We start from the raw sequence: 23146 nt of genomic DNA, 5'->3' as shown, positions 1-23146 counted from the left end.
GTTTTCATTCCTTCGAAACCCGTGAAGATCTGGGTTAAAATTTGTCTTCAGCAACCCGTGCTTGTCGTAAGAAGAGGCAACTAACGGGATCTGGTCTTTAGTCTCGCTGACTTAGTTGATGCATGTAATCGTATCTCATTTGCGTAGAGGGGGCACAGGTGGCCCTGTCGTCTAAGCCGACGCGATTCGCTGTGCAGAGTTGTGTCCCTTGGGCACGCCAGAAACCTATGATCCCGGTTCGCCCCGATTATGTTTCTATGTTTGTCAGCACCATACCCGTGTTCGTGGGTTTCACCGAAGTGGTAACCGTCTGAGACCTGCATCAGTTCGGGCTTTCCTTCCATTTGCGTAGAACGGTGCTCATGTTAATCACTGGATTGTCTGGTCCAGACTCGATTATTTACATGTATATTTAGGCTGGGATATTGCTGAGTGCGGCGTTTAACAGATGACAAACAAACAAACAAACATTACCTATCCTTAGCCGGGTCACAAATATTTCTTCGAAAACAGGATCCCCTAACGCAGAATGATAGCGCTAATTGAGGAAAAACCCAAAGGGTAGATTAATCTATATCAATCTCAGTTTGGGAGAGTCTTCTTGTGGCTGAAACACACCTAACAAAAATGGAATTCAACCATGCACGCTGACACAGATCTTGTGATTAATTACGCTAGGCATGTAAAGAACATTCTGACTGTGGGTTCGAATCCCGGTTCGCCCCGATTATGTTTCTAGGTTTGTCAGCACCATACCCGTGCTCGTGGGTTTCACCGAAGTGGTAACCGTCTGAGACCTGCATCAGTTCGGGCTTTCCTTCCATTTGCGTAGAACGGTGCTCATGTTAATCACTGGATTGTCTGGTCCAGACTCGATTATTTACATGTATATTTAGGCTGGGATATTGCTGAGTGCGGCGTTTAACAGATGACAAACAAACAAACAAACATTACCTATCCTTAGCCGGGTCACAAATATTTCTTCGAAAACAGGATCCCCTAACGCAGAATGATAGCGCTAATTGAGGAAAAACCCAAAGGGTAGATTAATCTATATCAATCTCAGTTTGGGAGAGTCTTCTTGTGGCTGAAACACACCCAACAAAAGTGGAATTCAACCATGCACGCTGACACAGATCTTGTGATTAATTACGCTAGGCCTGTAAAGAACATTCAGATGACTCATCCACCATGTGACGGTAAAGTGTATGTCTGTCAGAGGTATGTTGTTATGCAACGTTCCAAATTGCAATATGTAGCACTGAACTCATTCATACCGAGAACCGCATCACTGGGATTCAGGGGTACATTACACAGAGCGATTTAGCGCTCGGGTGGTCGTAACGCCCATACTTAAACATAGGCTTACGATAGTCGTTGCGCTAAGATCCTTTTTTGTGGAAGGGGGCCAAGGTACCAAGCACACTATGCTGGCCGTAAGCCGAACTTATGTGTAGGGTGGCCAGACTCGCTGACTTGGTTGGTTGGTATCATCGAACTCCGACGGCGTGGATCGTTGCGCATATTATCAATCACTGGATTGTCTCGTCCAGACTCGATTATTTACAGGTTGCCCTAATTTTAGCTGATATATTGCTGAGTGCGGTGTTAAAACCTCATATATACGGAACTATACCAACAACTTATCCTATCTTAGAAGACCACTGGAATAGGTATGACGTAAAAGAAATTATTGAAATTGTCTCTGTATTTTTTTTGTAAGATTTAATTGTTTGAAAAATTCACCAGAAATCCATCATAGTGTTTCTAGTCAGTCGGAAACGCCAAACAGGCCTGACAATGAAGAATTCTGTGTGTCCAAAAGTTAAAATAAGACTGTGTAAGTTATTTGTCCGAATTTACACTATACAAGCAACTGCGTCCGTTACGAGAAGCATGCTTGCTGGAAAGGGCGATCATGCTTGTCGCAAGAGGCGACTAACATGATCGGGTGATTCGACTCGCTGACTTGGTTGATGCATGTCATCATATCCCAGACCCATGAAGATCAGCGGTAGAATAGGTCTTCAGCAACCTATGCTTGTCGTAAAAGGCGACTATGCTTGCCGTAAAAGGTGACTATGCTTGTCGTAGGATGCGACTAACGGGATGACTTGGTTGATGACGTGGTCGATGCATGTCATTGATCCCAATTGCGCTGATCGATGCTCATGATATCAATCACAGGATTCTCTGACCCAGACTCGATTATTTACACACTGCCGTCATATAGCTGAAATATTGCTGAGTGCGGCGTTAAACAACAAACAAACAAACAAAACGTTACGAGACGACCATGTTCTTGGAAAAGTCGGAATGGCTGCAAGTCGTCAGTATTCCAAGTGATTGGTTGTCTCATAAGGGACGCATTAAGTTGATTTGACTGCGAACTCGAAGTATACTCCGATCTTTGTGTGTACGAATTCGATGTATATTTCAGCTTTATGGTCTTTCCGTGTGCAAAATCGTCAAGTTCGTTTCTAAATGACACTTGCTTCTGTCAATGTGGCCTTGTGAAACGAAGACGTGAAAACATACCTGTCACCCTATGACATCACTCTGCGCATGTGCACCACGCTGACTGACACGTGCTGCACAGTTTCCATATGCAGCAGGTGCATGTCATGATTGTCAATCCAAATACGGGGCGGTCGGGTAGCCTAGTGGTTAAAACGTTCGCCGTGATATTGCTGGAATATTGCTAAACGCGGCCTAAATACTTTTTGTCATATAATGGGTAGGTTTCTCGGCAGGATAAAGCCAACGGATAAAAACGATATCCGTTGGGGTCATATGCGGATAGAGATGCAAATATCAAAGGTCAAGTAGGGACTACTTTCACTGTTTATAAACAAACATGGCGTCGCACTCGTCATTCGGCGATCGAGTCAGAATTAACCATCGGGAATCTGGATTAACTACAGCGATAATTGCTATCATTATCAAAAGAACAGTCTAATATACTGAAAATCTGTGTCTCTCTGTGACGCAGCTAAGGCATTTTATAAGTTTTGGCAACTTTGGAGATATAAATTTCGAAACAATTTGGCGAGGGCACGAGGCCTAGCCAAGCGGGATCAGTAGCCATATCTGTGCTTGTAGACCTCTGCGGCTTGAAACCTTCTCCACAAATTAAAATAGTTGGATTTGACGGGAATATGTTTGAATTGTTACCTTGTTTCGTTTTGTCGCTGTGTGTACATCTGAGTACACTTCTTATCGTTATGATAGGACAGACCGACTGTCAACAACGTCTGACCGTGGCCGTGACGTCTCATAGACTAGGGTTAGAGTAGCTTCCCTTTGACAAAGGGCAGTTACTCTAGCGGACAGACCGATGGATTGCCGCGAAAGGCAATTAAAAACAATTGTTGTTTTGCGTATATGTTGCTTCGCCACTGTATAAGAAACAGATTTCAGTTGGAACTATATTGGCTACTGTCACTGTCCGACTGACACATCACTTACCCTGTGACGTAATAAATATTAATGCGCGCATTCCAGGAAAACTCGCAATGTTTCGGTAATGTTTAAACACTATGTATTTAGCTCGCCAAGGCTCGCTAAATACAATGTTTATTCCTAATGCAGGATATTTACCATCCCCAAACACACTCGCGTGATAACCTCTATATCATACTCACTCACTCAATCCAAATACAGCATGTGTTTGCTGTTATGTGACTATTTCTGGCTCAGTTTGCAGTGTGAGTGAGTGAGTTGGGTTTAACGCCGCTTTGAACAGTATTTCAGATATATCATGGCATATGAGCCCGAAGTGACGCATGTCTCAGACGTTTACCCCTTTTGGTGAAACACACGAGCATGAGTTTCAGCTTCTTATTCATTATGGGTGAATATCGAGTGGACCTTAAATGTAAAATATAAATAATTCTGTTCCTAGTTTTGGTAACTCAAACCACAAACCTGTTAATTCCCATCCTATTATGTTCTATGGCAACCCGCCATTAAAACATCGAAATCCTGTTACCTGTGATTGTACTTGTTTTGCTGGATAGAAGGACTGTGCAATAAGATGTACGCGACCTACTTCCAACGGTGTTATTTGTCTGCCACAAAGGAACTCATACAGCTAGAAGGTTCCAGGTACGTGGGTCCTCGATCCACACATACTATCCATTCAAGTAAGTCAACACGACCTATAAATTACACCCCGCGTCGCTGTATGACTAGTCTACCCAGACGTATCGAGGGGATCCGAAGGTTTTTGTCGTTGCTGATATATCTCGCGATGACATGCAGACACTTGAGAAGGGTGTTTTCATTCTTCAACGAATTTCTGACGTAAAGGATGTCGCTGTCATTTAACCTTCGATAGGACAAAAAGATATTGTTTAGGTTTAAAGTTATTTCTGTAAAGTTACTTAAAATTTTGTTTGTTTGTTTGTTGTTTAACGCCGCACTCAGCAATATTCCAGCTATACGACGGCGGTATGTAAATAATCGAGTCTGGACGAGACAACCCATAGATTGACATCATGAGCATCGATCCACGCAATTGGAATACGATGGCATGCATCAGCCAAGTCAGTGAGCCTGACCACCCGATCCCGTTAGTCACCTCTTACGACAAGCATAGTCGCCTTTTTCGTCAAGAATTACCTATTCTACCCCGAATGTTCACGGGTCACCTAAAAACACTGGGGGCGGTCGGGTAGCCTAGTGGTTAAAGCGTTCGCTCGTCACGCCGAAGTCCCGGGTTCGCTTCCCGACATGGGTAAAATGTGTGAAGCCCATTTCTGGTGTCCCCCGCCGTGATATTGCTGGAATATTGGCAAAAGCGTCGTAAAACCATACTCACTCACTGGTAAGATATTCCCGATGACGTTTAAAAAAGAAACATGGAGCTGTTGTAGAGTTCCGATTGTATTTGAATAACTGTGTTGAGGACTGTGTACTCACTCACCTAAAAACAGATATGGATGCAGTTTAGAGTGAGTTACTGGGGTTCCAGGGTACTGCGTGGGGAAGGCCGGGCTGCCACATCCCCGGTGTATTTTACATCTTAATGTGGGTATAAAATTAGCTCGATGTCGAAGCTTCTTTGTTCATTTAGAAACAACTTTGTGTAATAAGGAAACCTAACATATACAGAGACAGTGGTGCCAATAGCTTACTTTGAAATCGGCCACTTCCGCTACTACAACCGTCAGGCAACAAACACTTACCTTTTTCAAGTGGCCAAGTGAGTGGCCTGTGCTATTATATTACTAATAACGTAATGTTATCATTTTCAAATTACCTGTTTTACATGTCCTTTTTTTACGACAAATTACGCTTTTCATTTTAAAAATTCAAAAAGGCGTTTACAAACCCTTTATATTCTTAGGTTATTAGTTTGGCACTTGATTGGTAGATTTTACAGCGCAAGGCAATACTTATTAAGTAAGCATGCAAACTGCTTATAATCTGATAACTTGAATTTTTATGACAGGATATTCACCGAATTTGGAACCCCTCCCAGAAAAGGTCTGCAGCTGAATAGACTAAATATGGTTGTTATTTTTGAATGGTCAAGGTCCCTGGAGAGCAAACAGGCAACAAGTGGTTAAAGCGTTCGCTCGTCACGCCGAAGACCCGGGTTTGATTCCCGACATGGGTACAATGTGTGAAGCCCATTTCTGGTGTCCCCCGCCGTGATATTGCTGGAGAATTTTGCTAAACGCGGCGTAAAAGCCATACTCACTCACTAATAGGATATTCCCGATGACGTTTAATAAAGAAACATGGAGCTGTTGTGGAGTTCCGACTGTATTTGAATAACTGTGTAGAGGACTGTGTACACATTGCTCTCATGGAATTGTTGAAGCAGAACACCAGTCATAGGTTTTTGGAGCTCTAACAAAGAGAGATGGGGCGTCCCAGTACACAGTACTCAAGCGATACCTTCTTATACGATTGCCACGTCACAGATGATGCGACACATTATGGTATGCGAATCACTTGCCATACAACAGCTTTTTTCAAACCAGTGTATGGTTTCTGTACAAATAAATAGCATATATCACTACCAGGTAAACCAGCCACGACTCCTTCCTTCCCATGTTCTGGAGACAGCGCGTGAAATGTAATAACAGGTTTCACAATGGAGAGGCAGTCAACTGACCTTTGTATAATTTCTTGAAGCATAACGTACATTATTTGACGTGGTTACCTTGTGAAAGGCGGTAGCAAACGTTACGGATCACGTTGACGTGTAAGGTAAGGGCGCTGAGAAAAGAAATGACGTCAATGGTGACTCAGCAGTAAGTCAACTGGATTTTGATGGGGGCCATTTATATAGTCCTCACAACACATATTACATAAAACGTTTACACCCTTTCCTATCCCTGGCCTTCCTCTAATGTAACATTCTGGTCATGCCCCTGCAAATCTATATTAATAGACATGACGGTTCATTATAATCGAGGGTTTCTTTATAGACTTATATATATTTAAGTATACACAACGTTATTTCGGGGACTGTATGTTCGTCTTAAGCCTGAAACACACGAGTTTGCCTTTGCGTATTTCAAAATCTATTTGGTACAAATAATGACAAGGTAAGGCACGTTTGTTTCCGTTCGCGTATTGGGGGTGCGTGTTAACGAATACGTATACGATTGAATTCTTTCCGGGGGCTAATTTTGACGCGTACGCGTACGTATACAAAATGGGAATTTGTTGAAAGGAGTCAACTGTGCATGTTTTACGTAGAATGTTGACGTATTCGTTATCGTAAGCATGGGCATTGCTCGTATATATTATTTGTTGAGACAACGAATACGCAACACGCATACGCATATGTATACGCAAACAAGTGTGTTTTCCGCTTTCCACTGTCGGTCGTATAACGGTTGGTCAACTGTTCTTTGTTTGGGTCGGGTCCACTATTACAAGCTACCGCCAACACGGGCAGTGGGGTAGAGGTTGAAGCGGTCGCTCTTTGAGGCGAAGGTCCGGGTTCCATTCCCCATATGGTACAATACGTGAAATACATTGCTGGAATATTGCTAAAAGCTGCGGAAAATCATACTCGCTCACTATAAGTGACCTCATTTCGCTCGGAAGATTCCAGGGTAGAATAGGTCTTCAGCAACCCATGCTTGCCGTAAAAGGTGACTATGCTTGTCGTAAAAGGCGACTAACGGGATCGGGTGGTCAGGCTCGCTGACCTGGTTGATGCATGTCTTTGATCCCAATTGCGTGGATCGATGCTCACGATATTAATCACTGGATTGTCTGGTCCAGACTCGATTATTTACAGACCGCTGTCATATAGCTGGAATATTGCTGAGTGCGGCGTTAAACAACAAACCAACCAACCAACCAACCAATCATTTCGCTCATGCCTTAAAATTTTAATTTACTATCATGCATCTTAGCTTTTGTTAAGAGGTACGAAAACGGACATGGCTAGAATCGTTCAGAGTTACCTCCATTATCCGAATAAGGATCCCGTGGTCGTGAGTTCGAGTCTCAGATTCGCCCAAAATCTGATTCTTGGTCTATCGGCTCCTTACCTGTATAGTTGGTTTTCACCAAAGAGGTCACACACGTCTACGGCCTGGGTTCTCCTCTCACATCACGACCGTTGCCACTTTGTACCACTCTGTATCCATATCTCGGATGTGGGTTCGAATCCCGGTTCGACCCGATTATGTTTCTAAGTTTGTCAGCACCATACCCGTGCTCGTGAGCTTCACCGATGTGGTAAACGTCTGATACCTGCATCACTTCGGGCTTTCCTCCCACATTAAGCTGACACGCAGTGATATAACTGGAATACTGTTAAAAGCGATGTTAAACCACACTCACTCACTCACTCACTCACTCACCCAAATCTCGGAGGTTCAGGTTCGGTGACTTGGTTTGATTGCGTGTCATCGTACCCAGACGGCGTGAATCGTTGCTCACAATATCGATCACTGGATTTTCTGGTCCAAACACATCATATTGGTAACTACGACGTCAAGCTACAAACGAAATATATCCAACTCAGTTAAACACTGTTCAGTCATTTTTGTGACGCAATCAAGAATCTTTGACTAGACAGAAATTGTTGGAGAACGTGCGAAACATCGTGCAGTGAACACGTAGGGGAGGTATGGAGTGTGTTCATAGTAGCGGTTGCAAAGTCAAATTAATACAGACTGTGGGACCGTATGCCGTTTTTATTCTTCCCCGCCCTTAAGGCGGGGAAGTATACGGGAAACGTTAAATTTGTGGCATGTATGTCGACATGTTGGTTTATTTGAAATTTCAAGCCACGCATTAACGGAAACAAAACATACAAATCATGTGCGTCGAATGTTGATGCTATTCTTTTCCAGCAATAAGAGATACTTCAAAATCGTCTTTATGTAGTTAATTGATGCATCTGACCGTTTCTGGTCATTTGCTGACATTATTAAACCATTCATGTGTAATCCGATGTCCTTTTTTCCTCAAGGACTAATTTTCTGATTTTCACGGTGCATACAAAAGAAGAACTGTGCACCGGAGATCGTAAATAACAGCATAATTAAAAATTATGTTCTGAATATGCTTATTCATGAACAACGACGACATCTCAATTTAAATGTAATATGGCTGAATTCCATATTCTACATACCACACTTTTGATTGTTTGGATGCTCATGTTCACTGGAAATATTTGGAATAGTTATATTCCGTATTTTTAATTAACCCAGTGCCCCGTGTGTTTTTTTTAATCAGTGCACCGCACATAACCACATGTGAAACGTTTGGTAGCAAAGTCAAAGCAAAATCGGAGTAGTGTGTCAGCGAATTTGCATCAAGGCTGTAGTATTTTTCAACCGTTTAATGGAATTCAATGTACAGCCGTAGCTCTGGTCACTCATATATTTTGTGTCCCATAGCTCAAATCTATTTGCATCTGTACCGTGTTCCACTGACCTCGATAATCTGTTGGATGAAGGCACAGCTCTCTACAGCCACAAAGTTAACACCGAAGGCTATGAAGAGTATTTAGGTCATAATCAGTTCCCAGCAGCCATTGCCTCAAGCGATATTGTCTACATAACAGATCAGTTTTATGGCTCCGTCACAGGTGCTCCAAATATTGAAGCAGGGAAAACAAATTTCATAGAATCATTTCAAAAAGCAATATTGATATCCCCGTCACTTTTGGTAACTTTTAATGATGTCTCCATTGCAGTTTTTACGGATTTCGATTCGTATGCATTATTTGACTGTCATCAGCGGAATGGTCTTGGTCAGATTGATCCGAATGGACAAGCGGTTTTACTTCTGTTTAGTAGTATGGATGAATTGTCATGTTACATCTTAACAGTATATATATCAGGCGACGATGCTTGTCTTAAGAGGCGTCGATCCCAATTGCGTGGATCGATGCTCATGATATTACAGGCACTGGATTGTCTGGTCCAGACTCGATTATTTACAGAACGCCGTCATATAGCTGGGATATTACTGAGTGCGGCGTTAAACGACAAACCAATCAATCATCATCATATGAACTCAAACCAGTCATTGTTACAAGTAAACCACATTCCACAACAGTTACTGACACTGGATAAAAAACAGTATATAGAAAAAAACCAAGTAACTCAGCTCATCATGATCACAATTACTATTCTTTGAAAGAAAGAAATACACAAAAAAGCTGACCAAAATCTCCGTTATTGATTAGTCCCGGTATTGAAATGTTCTCCAACTACGTGATAATATTTTGAGTATGTGCATCTGAGGTTGTGACAAAAAGACCTTATCTAGTATGACTTTTTTTGCCATATGGAGCCCTTAGTATTTTCATTTACATTATTATAACCAAATGCTAAGTGTAAAGAGAATGTGATCTATTTTTTGAGTATGTGCATCTGCCAATGTTGTTGGCAGTTTTGATACTATTTCCACATGTTTACATTTGTGCCAGAAATTGCTTCGATTTCCTTCGATCTACTTTTTAAATAAAGACCCAGGTAAGAATAGGTCTTCAGCAACCTGTATGCTTGCCGTAAGAGGCGACGAACAGGATTGGGTAGTCAGGCTCGCCGATTTGGTCGATGCATAACATCATATTCAAATTGCGTATTTCGATGCTCTTGGTGTCAATCACTGGATGATCTGGTCCAGACTGGATTATTTACAGACCTCCGTCATATGGCTGGAATAATGCTGAGTGCGGCGTTAAACAAGAAACTATTTTTAAATAGACCTACCCTATGCAAATGTATCAACTGTATTGCCCAATACTCAAAATAAATAATATTTTTTTCCACAACAGCGTTGTGTTATTTGTGGTTAATATAATTATGCTCCATCATGCCTTTCAGTAACATCATAATTATGCGTTTGTGAGGCATCACATATGGCGGGGAACTTTGATGCTCTGCATCAATGTTTTCTTGTTGATATATACATTCAAATACAGCACGTTATGCGTGAGTAATATTTGGCGAGATGACATCGCACACATGGCGTTTGTATAATATTATAGAGAAAGTGGTGTTTGATAGTACACATTTAATTATTGTAATGAGAAGTTCAGATTTTTAAACTTTTTTTTATAACCTTGAAATATTAGTGTTTGTACATACCCATTAATGTATATTTCTATGATTAATGCGTTCATTGAGTCCTTTAATTGCGCCACATTTGTTGCCGGAGGCCTGGTTACGTGTGTGTTAGATTAACGGGAACAGTACTGAGGAATCTAGGTCACGCTTGTCAGTGTAGTGTATGTTGAGAGGAAGTCTTGTCACCACCTGCTTTGTAAATATTCTAATTCTTTGTTTGTCTTAACCTCTCTCTGTCAGCATTCCAAGCAAACTGGTTGACCTGCCGACTGAGTTAAGCTACCTGCAGTGTTAGGGCCTAAGGCGACATTTTTTTAGGTTTTTAGACTGTAGACCGTTTGAAAAAAATACCAATTAAATATTTCGTTTTCCAAGAGACTATATGGTCTCTGGTTTTCCCAAACAATCATTCATTGTTACTATGAAATTATGAAAAAAATTAAGTTAACATTAAGTCTCTGGTTTTCTCAAACAATCCTTCATTTTTTACGACCGCCTCCGTGGTCTAATGGTAGAGCGTCCGCCCGGAGAGCGGAAGGTCCGGGGTTCGATCCCCGACAGCGTCATACCAAAAGACGTTTAAAGATGGTACTTGTTGTTACCCTGTCTGGCGCTCGGCATTAGGGGCTAAAACAAGGACTGGTCGGCTCAGAGTCAGTATACTGTGTCTGAGTTATGTTAAACTTCGGCATGGTATTTCAGTGAGCTATCACTATAAATCGGCATCAGTCCGGACTAGTACACACACACACACACACACACATACACGTGCATGCACGTCGCTATATAAGTGCAATAATCCTGGACAATTTCACCTCACCTTCATTTTTACTATGAAACTATGAACAACATTAAGTTAACATTAAGTTTCTGGTTTTCCCAAACAATCCTTCATTGTTACTATGAAACTATGAAAAACAGTAAGTTGTGTATACATAGAAACCAAACCAAACATTAAATATTCTGGCAAACTAAACAAAAATACGGGATTAAATCCGACAAGTGCCAAGCAATTCTCCAACAAATTTCAATGCCAAAAGATTTTATTCAGACATACCCATTGCTGGATGTGCTTAGAAAAAAATGTAACAGGTTAATGTTTTGTTTTTAGTTTTCTTCAACCAACCCTAAATTCTTAAAACAATACGTAAGCCTAAAAACAGATAATGTATGGTCCAAGGGATATATTGTTAGGCATGTCATGTGCTTTTTAAAGAAATAATTTATTGTTGCACCATGTACAGTTAAGTAAGTGTACACTTATTTATACATTTTAAAGGGGGCACGGGTGGCCCAGTTGTCCAAGGCACCTCAATTTGCTGTGCAGAGTTTCGTCCTTTGGGCATGCCAGAAACCTATAACTGCAGGTTCAAATCCCTGTTCGCCCCGATTATATTGCTAGGTGTTTCAGCACAATACCGTGCTCGTGGGTTTCCCCAAAGGGATAAACGTCTGAGACCTGCATCATTTCAGACTTTGACCCACATCAAGCTGAAATGCCGTGATATAACTGGAATACTGTTCAAAGCGGCGTTTAACCTCGCTTACCCTCTCTCATTGTAAGTCTAACCGCCAAGGTGTGACATTGAGACATTGCCTGTGTGATTAGGATAATCAATGGCATATTAGCCGAGATTGATGTACATCAGGACATTTGTCTCAGCAAACAGGTAAACGGCCTCATTTTAGTTTTCCCGGACCCAATTTGCACGACCCCTCTTTAACCCTCAGACATGCTGATCAGATGTACTTGGTGATCTCGCGTACAACTGTTCTGCAGTGGATGGTCATTATAACTGGAACTGTACACGTGGAAGGATGCGTGATCTACAGCGTTACTAACGCCCTTAGTTGTGACCCAACAGGCAACCTAACAATGCAGCAGACAGGAGCACTCCGTACCTGTCAGTGTAATATGTCGTAACGTCTGTACTCAAATCTATGCGTTGGCCTTGATGTTGAACCGTGCCCCTTGGTTCCATTCTCCCCATCGGCGTTTGGGGCGGTCGGGTAGCCACGCAGATCAAGCGTTAGATCTTCACGCTGAAGACTTGTGTTCGATATCCCACATGAGAAAGCCCTGTGGCACCTTTTTCTCGTGTCGCCCGCCTTGACATTGCTGGAATATCAAAAGCAGCGAAAACCACTGATTAATTTATGTGTTTCTACGGTGGCCCATAAGGGACATGGAGTCTGTTTTTCAATATTTTGCTATTTCACTTACTTTTATCGTAACCTTTTGCAAATTAACACAATTTGTCATACAAATATGTGATAAATCATGTATAAAAACAACCGAAAACATGGAAAATGTACTTTCAAGTAGCTATTGAATCGCTGAAATGTGAAGCGAAAATGTCAAAAACGAAAATGTCAAAAACGAAAATGTCAAAAACAAAAGTGAAAATGTCAAAACGAAAATGAAAATACAGATTACTATTTCCACCGCAGTGGGAATAGTTTTAACCGCGGTGGAAATAGTTTTCTGTATTTTCATTTTAGTTTTTGACCTTTTCGTTTTTGTTTTTGACATTTTCATCTTAGTTTTTGACATTTTCGCTTCATTTTTTTCAACGATTCAATATCTTCTTTTTGCATGATTTATCACATATTTGTATTCAGTATTCAGTATTTCAGTAAGTAAAATATCAAAATATTGAAAAACAGACTCCATGTCCCTTATGGGCCACCGTATGTTACCGCATAATAGTGTTACCCGATGCGATAGTGTTTGTTTGTTGTTTTACACCGCACTCAGCATTATTCCAGCTATATGACGGCGGGCTGAAAATAATCGAGTCTGGACCAGACAATCCAGTGATTTATATCATGAGCATCGATCCACGCAATTGGGATTCGATGACATGCATCAACCAAGTCAGCGAGGCTGACCAACCGATCCCGTTAGTCGCCTCTTACGACAAGCGTAGTCTCTTTTTACGGCAAGCATGAGTTGCTGAAGACCTATTCTACCCCGGACCTTCACGGGTCCGCTGTGATAGTGGTGGAACATTGCTTGAAACGGCCTCAAACTGGTGAAGATCCGGGTTGGAATAGGTCTTCTTCCTCGTAAGAGGCGACTATGCTTGTAAGAGGCATGGTCAGTTGTGCCGACATGGTTGATGCATGAAATATTGCTGAGTTAAACAACAAACAAACCAACAAACAAACTTAAACCATACTCACTGCCTTTTAGCTGCACGTCACGTGTACCCAAGACAAGTTAGGATAGTGGTATTACAGTGCACACCGTTTATTATATTACAGTATTCATTGATTTTGTGTCAGTATATAAAAAACAAGTGGCTACTGATGCAACCTAGAGACAACGATATATCCATATATTCCCATTTTAGGTCTGGATATTAAATAGAGTTGTGTGTGCCTGCTGGGTCGATATACATTATAACATTTTACTATGCAATCCATGTGGGTTTTAATGAATGCTTTATATGAATTAAGCGGGCTGTGACTGCCCGTTCCCAACCCAGTGCCTTTTCAATCCATTGTTAATTACAATGCCAGGTAGATGTATGGTAATACCGTCAGGCATATGTCAGGGCAGATAGTATTGCACTACCTTCTGCGTGCATGCGAACATATAGACTGTGACGGAACCTTAATGAGGAAAAACGTCTTCACCGAAAGAGTTCCGTGCAGCGCTATGTCATGTTTTTGTTTCGGAACTAGGTATGTGCGTGTAAATTGACTGTAAATCTTGCAAAGTGTGAATTTGCTCTGGTACATCTGGTCAATACAAAAGCAGAAGCTATTACAAATTTCCTAGTGGCCCTTCACATTAATTTGTTGTCCAAACCGACAAAATGTCTTTGGGATAACCACTGCCAGGCAGCTTTTGAAAGAGTATTCTCATGAATTTACCAGTCTTGAAAACATGAAAAAACATTTAAGCTGGCAATGGATGCATATGACATTTGTGCTGGTGTTCCGTTACAGAAAGATGCAAAAGGCGTCGATTGCCTTATTCAATTTTCTGAGAAATGTGTATTGCCTTTTTTATTGTATGCTTTGAACTATATGTTTGAATATAATGTATTGTTTATTCATTGAAGTTGTGGGATTTTCACTGATTTCAGAATTTAGATCTGTGCCAACCGATTTCTGGGTTCCCCTTTGCGTTTCTATTTGGAACTCACCTCGAAACAATATAAGATTGTCAGATTGTCTTGAGTTTAATCTAGTAATGATAAACGTTATATCCGAATCTATGTTACAAAACAATTGTTAGAAGCTACTTGTATTAATGACAAATCTTTAAATACCGAAACTTAGTCAGTGTTGATATCAAAGAAATATACTTTTTCACAAGCCATGCTGTAAAATAAATGTATATTGGATGTTTTTCTAAATACATATTCATACGCCAAATGGAATCCTAGAATGACACGTGTTACGAATGACCGCTAGTCAGTATCAATATAATCGACCAATACGATAACTCTCTCCGTGAAGATATGACATCTCCATTGGAGGGTGAACACAGAGCAATCTTTGTCCGTCCAATCGTCTATTATAAGGGATGTTTGATTTAGTGGTCAGTTAATGGTACCCCAAACCACCATTTAGTATATCCGTAGGTTTATGTACGGATTGTGTCATATAAAGGTGGATAGAGCCGAATTTAATTGAACATTAGTTATTTTGGGTTAAATGACACGTTAATGTTACATTAACGTTTCATTCATTTGGGCCTTGATTCTAATGAGTTTAGACCATTAGTATTCTGTTCGTCGTATCTCTCAGATACAAATGGGAACTTCTGGCTGCATAAATGAAGACCTGGTGTCATCACTGATTTTCAGTGTTCCATTCATATATTTTTCACAGTTCTTTTCACTTAATCCCAAACGGAATCTATTTCGGTGAATAATTAAGGCTGGTTATTCTCTTGCATTGACATTTTGTATTTAATACTAATGGAAACGTACTTTCCCGCTAAAGTGTCATTTATTAAAGTGTTTTGATTTGTTGTAAACCCCCTAACTTTAACGAGGTCTCGCTCGTTATTTTGAATGTATATTTATGCCGAACTCTAGGCCATAATAATCATTTTGAGTGGTTGGTGATATCAAGCCCCCTTTCCCTCTGGATCTGCACATGCCGTGGAATATTCACAATGAAGACGCACACAGTCATCATAATGTGTACCCTGTCCCAAATCCGCAACAAACTCGACCCCGGTGGCTTATATATGCAGTGATACATACGTCACCCAGGTGGATGATTAATCACTTCACACCTAGGCATTCACTAGTGTGTGTTCCAGTCAAACAAAATATTTCTCGTGTTTTACACTTGTACTAGAATTCCGCATACCAATACTATGATTTGAAGCAAATTAACAGAGCCCATTGCGTTGACCTGTCTTATCTACGAGAAAGTACAGTTTGGCTCCAGGCTAGTGCAGTGGTCATCAGCATGCCTGAGGTGCCCGGAGAGTCGGGTATTTCTTGGTCAGTGGGTCTGCTCTTATGATTCAGTAACATAGGATCCTCCTGGGAGACAGTGGTTGATGTCACTGGAGTGAACGTCATAGTCGGGTGTGTTTTAAATATCGGGAGAAAATGACATCGAACTTAATTCATTTCGGTTCAATGTCTGTCCTTGTGCTGAATATGTTCGTGCTGTGGTGATTCCTAGTTGCTTTGTTTTATTACTTTCTATACGGGAATAGGAACACGTGTACAATTGTGTTCGGGCTGTGGTGATACCTAGTTGCGTTTTTTTAATACTTTCTATACGGGGATAGGAACACGTGTACAATTGTGTTCGGGCTGTGGTGATACCTAGTTGCGTTTTTTTAACACTTTCTATATGGGGATAGGAACACGTGTACAATTGTGTTCGGGCTGTGGTGATACCTAGTTGCGTTTTTTTAATACTTTCTATATGGGGATAGGAACACGTGTACAATTGTGTTCGGGCTGTGGTGATTCCTAGTTGCTTTGTTTTATTACTTTCTATACGGGGATAGGAACACGTGTACAACTGTGTTCTGGCTGTGGTGATACCTAGTTGCGTTGTTTTTTACCTTCTATACGGGAATAGGAACACGTGTACAATTGCGTTCGGGCTGTGGTGATACCTAGTTGCGTTGTTTTATTACCTTCTATACGGGGCTAGGAACACGTGTACAATTGTGTTCGGGCTGTGCTTACTGACTCAGACTTAATTGTGCTCATTCTTCTGTTTGGGGCATTGCGACATCCCCCAGTTAGGAGTATTCACGTGTCATGCGCATGAATAATGGATGTAGTACGTGCGCCCTCGTCGTCGTCACGGCCTAGTTGTTACAATTTTGGAGGTTGTTTACGCGGCAATACAATACTTGCTACCGTTTGGTTTATCGGAAAGAACACTCTTTTGCTTGCGTTATTTATTCGAACTATCAATTTCTTACTCGTGGTTTTAATCCTCATAAAAAAGACTTCTATTTCGGATAATATGCTCTTGGCAGATATTGGAAGGTGAATTGGTAAAAGACGTTTTTGCGTAGTCGCGGGAATATATAGTTATACCAAGGAATTCGTCCGTCCGTCCTTCCTTCCGACGACTTTTATTGTGCGACATATAACTTGAAAACTACGGTATGTATTGTTTTCACATTTGGGGAAACTTTCTATGTTATTAAGAGAGGGACCGCCTCCGAGAGCTTAAGGTCCGGGGTTCGATACCCGGCCGTTTCATACCAAAAGACGTTAAAAGATGGTACTTGTTGTTCCCCTGTCTGGCGCTCGGCATTATGGTGCTAAAACATGGACTGGTCGGCTGGGAGTCAGTATACTGTGTCTGAGTGGGGTATTCATGTTAAACTGCGTCATGGTTTCTCAGTAGGCTAGCACTATCGGCATATATCCGGACGAGTACAAGCAGCCACACACATACACGTGCATGCACGTCGTTATAGAAGTGCAATAATCTTGGACGCTACGTTAAACCCAATTTCACCCCACCATTTCGAGAGGTGCAGTGCCAAGATATTTGTGATGGAAGCAATGTCGGATGCTAATTTCTCTTTCAAATGTACTATTGAACATATGACAGCATTCTTATCATTATATGATGGTGAAACAGTAACCTGCATGCCGAAGTTAAATAAGAACCTGCGTGCCTGATGTTTGAGAAACCCTCATCAGTGACAGCCTTTTACAGTGACCTTTTCCTCGTGTATGAGAAAGGGCGGTGGGGTAGCCTTGTGGTTAAAGCGTTCGCTCGTCACGCCGAAGCCCCGACATGGGCTCAATTTGTGGAGCCCATTTCTGATGTCCCCCGCCGTGATATTGCTGGAATATTGCTTAAAGCGGCGTAAAACCATACTCACTCACTCATGTATGAGAAACCCCCATCAGTGGCCCATGCCGCTTAGGTTAGGAGCAAGACTCGGATCTCAACAGAGAGCAAGTCCAGAGGTCAGTGTAACTTGTTATTTAGATGTCAGGCCATGCAAATAATATCAGTGCTGTTTGTGACGTCGTGGTAATACAACAGTCACAAAAATACAAAAGACATATATAAATACTTCAAAATGACACCTGATCTAGGGTCAAAATATTAAGTCGTTGTTAAGTCCTTCCACGTTGGTGAACCTCGAGTACGGCTATGCTACGGACCCCGAATCCTCGAAGTTGAAGACGTCCGATTTTCGATCACAAATCATTTAATTTCGTTAATCCGACATACTCGTTAAACCGACACAATCATGTGCAACAAACGATGTCGGATTAACGAGACTTGACTGTATATGAATTGGGTTTAAGTAGTTTAAGTCATATTGTTCTGTTTAATTTATTTAATTTATTCAAACGAGTAACAGTCGTCTAAAGCGCTGCAAATCAGGAACCTTATCGTGGATTCGAATTCAAGATTCGCTTTGATTTTGTTGTCAGCACCATACTCGTGCTAAACATCTGAGAGCTTCATCACTGGGGCTTTCCTCCCACATTAAGCTGACACATTGTGTTATAACTGGAATACTGTTCAAAGCGCTGTTAAAACCCAACTCACTCACTCCTCGCACATCAAGCTGACACGTTACTGAAATACAGTTGAAAGGGGCATTAAACCACACTCACTAACCCTTTTCAATTCACGTTTGCACGGTCTGATAAGCAAGATGGAAAGCATCGATACTTGTTTGACCAAAGTAACATGTTAAGTATTGTCTCCTGTTTCAGACAGCTTACATAGTCTGGTTTAATATCCGAGGTAACTTGAGGTACGTTACATAAAGTCCTGGCTCTCGTCTCTTTGGCTATCCCTTTCTTTGTGACATCTCGTATAGCGTTCGAACTTAAGTTTGGGATGTAAAAACACAACAATGTGGCACTTGTTAGGAGCGTTATTAGGGGATATTTCTTCCTAATTGGATTTTGCCCAGGTTGTCTGACGTCCGGCTGTCATTTCAATGTCGTGCTGTGTTACATTGTCAGTTGCAGAAGCCTGAAACCCATGCCGTTCACGCCCTCATTAGAATGGCCAATTATATATGCTGAGGTCAAATAAAGAGTATAGGTATACTGCACTAGTGTCATGGCAAATGGAAACATGGATCTGGCTATGGGTAAGTCATATATAACACTTAATAAAACATGCAAATATGCTTGTTTTATCTCATTGCACATGGTCGACTAGCTGTTGAAAAGATCATATCTGTTTTTTCTATAGGGTAACGTATTCGAATTAAGGCTAAACTCTCATTGGGATGGATCCACTTCTGTGGTTTTGGTTCGATGTCAAACCTTGGACGAGCCTGGTGGACGCGTGTTGACCAGCGAATGACCGAAATAAACTTTCGTTGACCAATGTTAGTACATGTTAACTGATTGACATCATACTTCGGTTAACCAGAGTTAAACTACTGAACCCCTGGTTGCGGTTGTCTGGTTAGGAGTCACCAGGTGACGTCATCGTAAAAGCGAATTAGTTCTAATGATTGATTCAACCACGAATGAAAGCATGCTAACGAACATAATTATCTAGACCTTTAAATTATATATGTATTTTGATATGCGCGAGGGACATTTATCGGGATGGTTGATATAGATACTTCAGACTCAATATGAAACTTTGATGTTGATTTTAAATCTCTATTTGGTGTCCTATTCAATATTGTGAACTTTCCTGTCGTTTTACATGCATTATATGGAAAGGTACAATGTCAACGTTGTCCGCCAATAAAACACTCGTTGATACGCACACCTTTTCGCGAAATCTGGTATCATCCTATTTGATAATGATTCATAAAACATATTAATGATATTGTCGGAATCGTACGATTGACTTTTAGGAGAGATCTCATATGAATGTGTTTTGTCGCTTTTATTCTTATTAACCCCTCATAGTTTTATAATATTAATTCACAAGGCTACAGTGTGTCTACCCCTGACAGCCATCTCCTATAGTCCATTTGTTCTTTTTCAAAGAGATGTATCGAGGATTCCAAACAAAGTGCCCTTAAAATTGCTCAGAATTGCGATATTTGCGAGTTCTTACTTTCCTAAATTTAGAGGTATTCTAACATTGAATTTTAACATTGTATTTAGTACAATAATGTAAAATTAGGCATTAAAGCCTTTTCGGTATTGGTCATGTTATCATGCAAGTCATCAGTCTCCCACAAAACCATAACAGTCGTGTTGTTGCCGTGGAAGGTGACTGACTATGTTTGGTTAAGAGGCGACTAACAGGATCGGGTGTTCAGGCTCGCTGACTTGCTTAGTGCATGTCATCTTATCCCAATTGCGTAGATCGATGCTTATAATGTCAATCACTGGTATATTTACAGACCGCCGTCATATAGCTGGGATATGCTGAATGCTGCGCCAAACAACAAACAAACAAACAAACAGTAAAACAGCCTAACTGCAGACCTGGGGCCGAATATCGGCTTCCAAGCAGGTCTCGATAAACTCTTCTGAATTCAGGTTCTGTTCGATGTTATCCTTGAAGAACACTTGTCAAAACAGGCTAATTTTTTTTAGAAATGGGGTAACCTTAGTTGACTCAGCTTAGTCAATTTTTGATAATCAAGCGCACGTTCTCATTCGTCACCATTCGCATGTTTCCGTAACCTACAAAATTGACCACATTCGGCTAGTCACGGAATTACACGGGTTGGTAGCGAATTAGTCTGTCTTACAGACCCTGATACAAATATATATCAAATACAGCCCATGCAAGTCTATAATGTTTGGCAAGTCTAGATCACTGCATTATCTGAAAATGAAGAGAGTCACTGGGCTCCTTTTGATTATATTTTTATTAAGATAACTGAACAACTGTTTTTTTTATGTAAGATGTGTTCATTTCAGAGACTAGATGTTAGTCTAGTAGCGAATGTAATATGGCTCAGTCCAACGACCTGGATGGGCTTTGCATCCCGCGCACCACCCAGTACCAGTGTACAGTAATAAGGAGGTCACATGGGATAACATACCCCGTCTCACCGTCATGCGACCTTTCTCCCTGCACCTCCCATAGTGAGTCAACCCTACAAGGGGTGTAAATGAAGGTAGTCTCCATTACCGCCCAGGATGGGTCCACGAGCGTTGCGCAAGCGCAATCGCCTCTCACACCTATTTACAACTATTATCAACCAAATACGTTCCAATACAAATATACAATAAAAGGAATTCAATACATGTTTACCATTTCGTATGAATAGATGTAAACGTATTGCACAATAATGTCGCCATGGAACTATCTGGGTCATTTTGAAATGACTGTGAATCATAGTTTGTCGGTCGAGCTCGTTTGAACAGCTAGCTAGGTACTTGTGCACACAGGGCCGCTACACCCGACGGAGTTAAGGTGTTGAAGGTAGGTTTTAAATAGGTCACTGTTTAACGCAAAGATGTTGTATATATCAAGGTGAATTTGTTTTAACTACTTCGTGTATATTGGGGTATGTTGTTGAAGCTTTCTCGCACGACGCCGAAGACCCGTTCTTTTCTTTACATTGGTACAATATAGACACACTCCATTGAACCCCATCGCCATATTGCGGAGTGAACAAACTCCAATGGCAAATTTAGTATTTGTTTTAAACGGTGTTCTACCTTTAGACTTGTAAGGCCTAACAGTAACGTTTTGGACCGATGACACTTAATTCTAAAATAGGTAGCAATTCTAGGCTTCGTTTCCGAGCCATAACTCTCAAACTAACAAATATATTTGAATGAAACTATACATATTCAATGACCACGTGCTCAATTTTTATATTTTTGGGTTTCCATGGAAACAATTTGGAAGTTCCAAAGAGTGTTTCTACTTAGGATAAATTAAGCTACTTATTGTTCATGACCCGTGAAGGTCCGGGGTAGAATAGGTCTTCAGTAACCCATGCTTGCCATAAAAAGCGACTATGCTGGTCGTAAAAGGCGACTAACGGGATCGGGTGGTCAGGTTCGCTGACTTGGTTGATGCATGTCTTCGTATCCCAATTGCGTAGATCGTTGTTCATGATGTCAATCACTGGATTGTCTGGTCCAGACTCGATTATTTACAGACCGCCGTCATATAGCTGGATAAGGTTGAGTGCGGCGTTAAACAACAAACGAACATATATGATGCAAAGAAGAAGATGAAGGGGTGGTCAAAAGCTATTGCCCTGGGGCAGTTACGAAACATGTCTCGAAATAATACATTTTGATTTCTGTATTTCAATATGAGTATGAGGTTTGTGAACAAGAACAAAAGCGTTACCACAATGGGCAGTTTAGTAAGGAAATACACTGCCGGGCAGAAACAACTACACACCCATGTTTGGTGGTGGCTAAAATGAAACAAACAAGAAATGGTTATTGGATGGTTATATAATGGTGATGGTGGCGGGTATATAACTGTGTTTGGACCTTAAGTATACAGTATTTCGGCAACCGTTCTCAGCCTTGTAATGTTATGGTATCGTTTGTATTTTTTTGGTCAAATCCAATGTCCATGAGTATAGTTTCTTTGGCAGTTTGCTCCGTGTCAGTTTGTGTAGTAACCGGTGCTTAACCCTTTCAAGGTGCATGCATACACCATGATCTTTGAATAGACTGAAGGCATGCCCATGTTTAACCTGCTATGCATATTATGAAAACCCGATATGAGGTTCTTTCGAAAACCGAAATATCACGAGCATATCTCTGTTTAACAAAAAACGTCATGAGAGGAGTACCGTTGCACTTAACCTATTTAACATAACATGTTCCTGACTCAGTTGTGTAAACACGGAGGTATGTCAACATATCACCCTAGATCCTTGTGAATTATTCCGGTATTTATTTCAGTAGAACATATCCAAAAAATGTAACGACGCAGGGCAGTTTTAAAGGGATTCACAAAGGGGTTCACAAAGGGGTTCACAAAGGGGGAAGCAGCCCTTATTTCACCCTGACAGCGATCGCTTTCAAACGGTTCAATCAAACTTTTCAATCAACTCACTGACAGATGTATTGCTATACAGTTGCTGATGACCAATCCTACAAGGGCGGTAGGGTAGCCTAGTGGTTAAAGCGTTCGCTTGTCACACCGAAGACCTGGGTTTGATTCCCCACATGGGTACAATGTGTGAGGCCCAT

The 23146-nt window shown here is 41.2% G+C and overlaps 1 protein-coding gene across 2 annotated transcripts in view; it reads left to right on the top strand.

The window, feature by feature from the left end:
- LOC124139094 overlaps positions 1-23146 on the top strand; it is a 142811-nt gene that overhangs the window by 5866 nt on the left and 113799 nt on the right. The window contains exon 1 of one of the 2 annotated variants that reach the window (XM_046506127.2): positions 19126-19143. The exons of the other annotated variant lie outside the window; for it this stretch is intronic. The gene's annotated coding sequence lies outside the window, so the exon portion shown is untranslated. Of the gene's footprint in view, positions 1-19125; positions 19144-23146 lie in introns of those variants that run through there. 2 annotated transcript variants of the gene reach the window in all.

This window comes from Haliotis rufescens, unplaced genomic scaffold (assembly GCF_023055435.1).
Source record: "Haliotis rufescens isolate VD_foot unplaced genomic scaffold, xgHalRufe1.0.p SCAF_28, whole genome shotgun sequence".
NCBI classification, from domain to species: Eukaryota; Metazoa; Mollusca; class Gastropoda; order Lepetellida; family Haliotidae; genus Haliotis; species Haliotis rufescens.
Note: the sequence above shows the minus strand (reverse complement) of the source record. Positions and strands in the feature narration are given on the sequence as shown.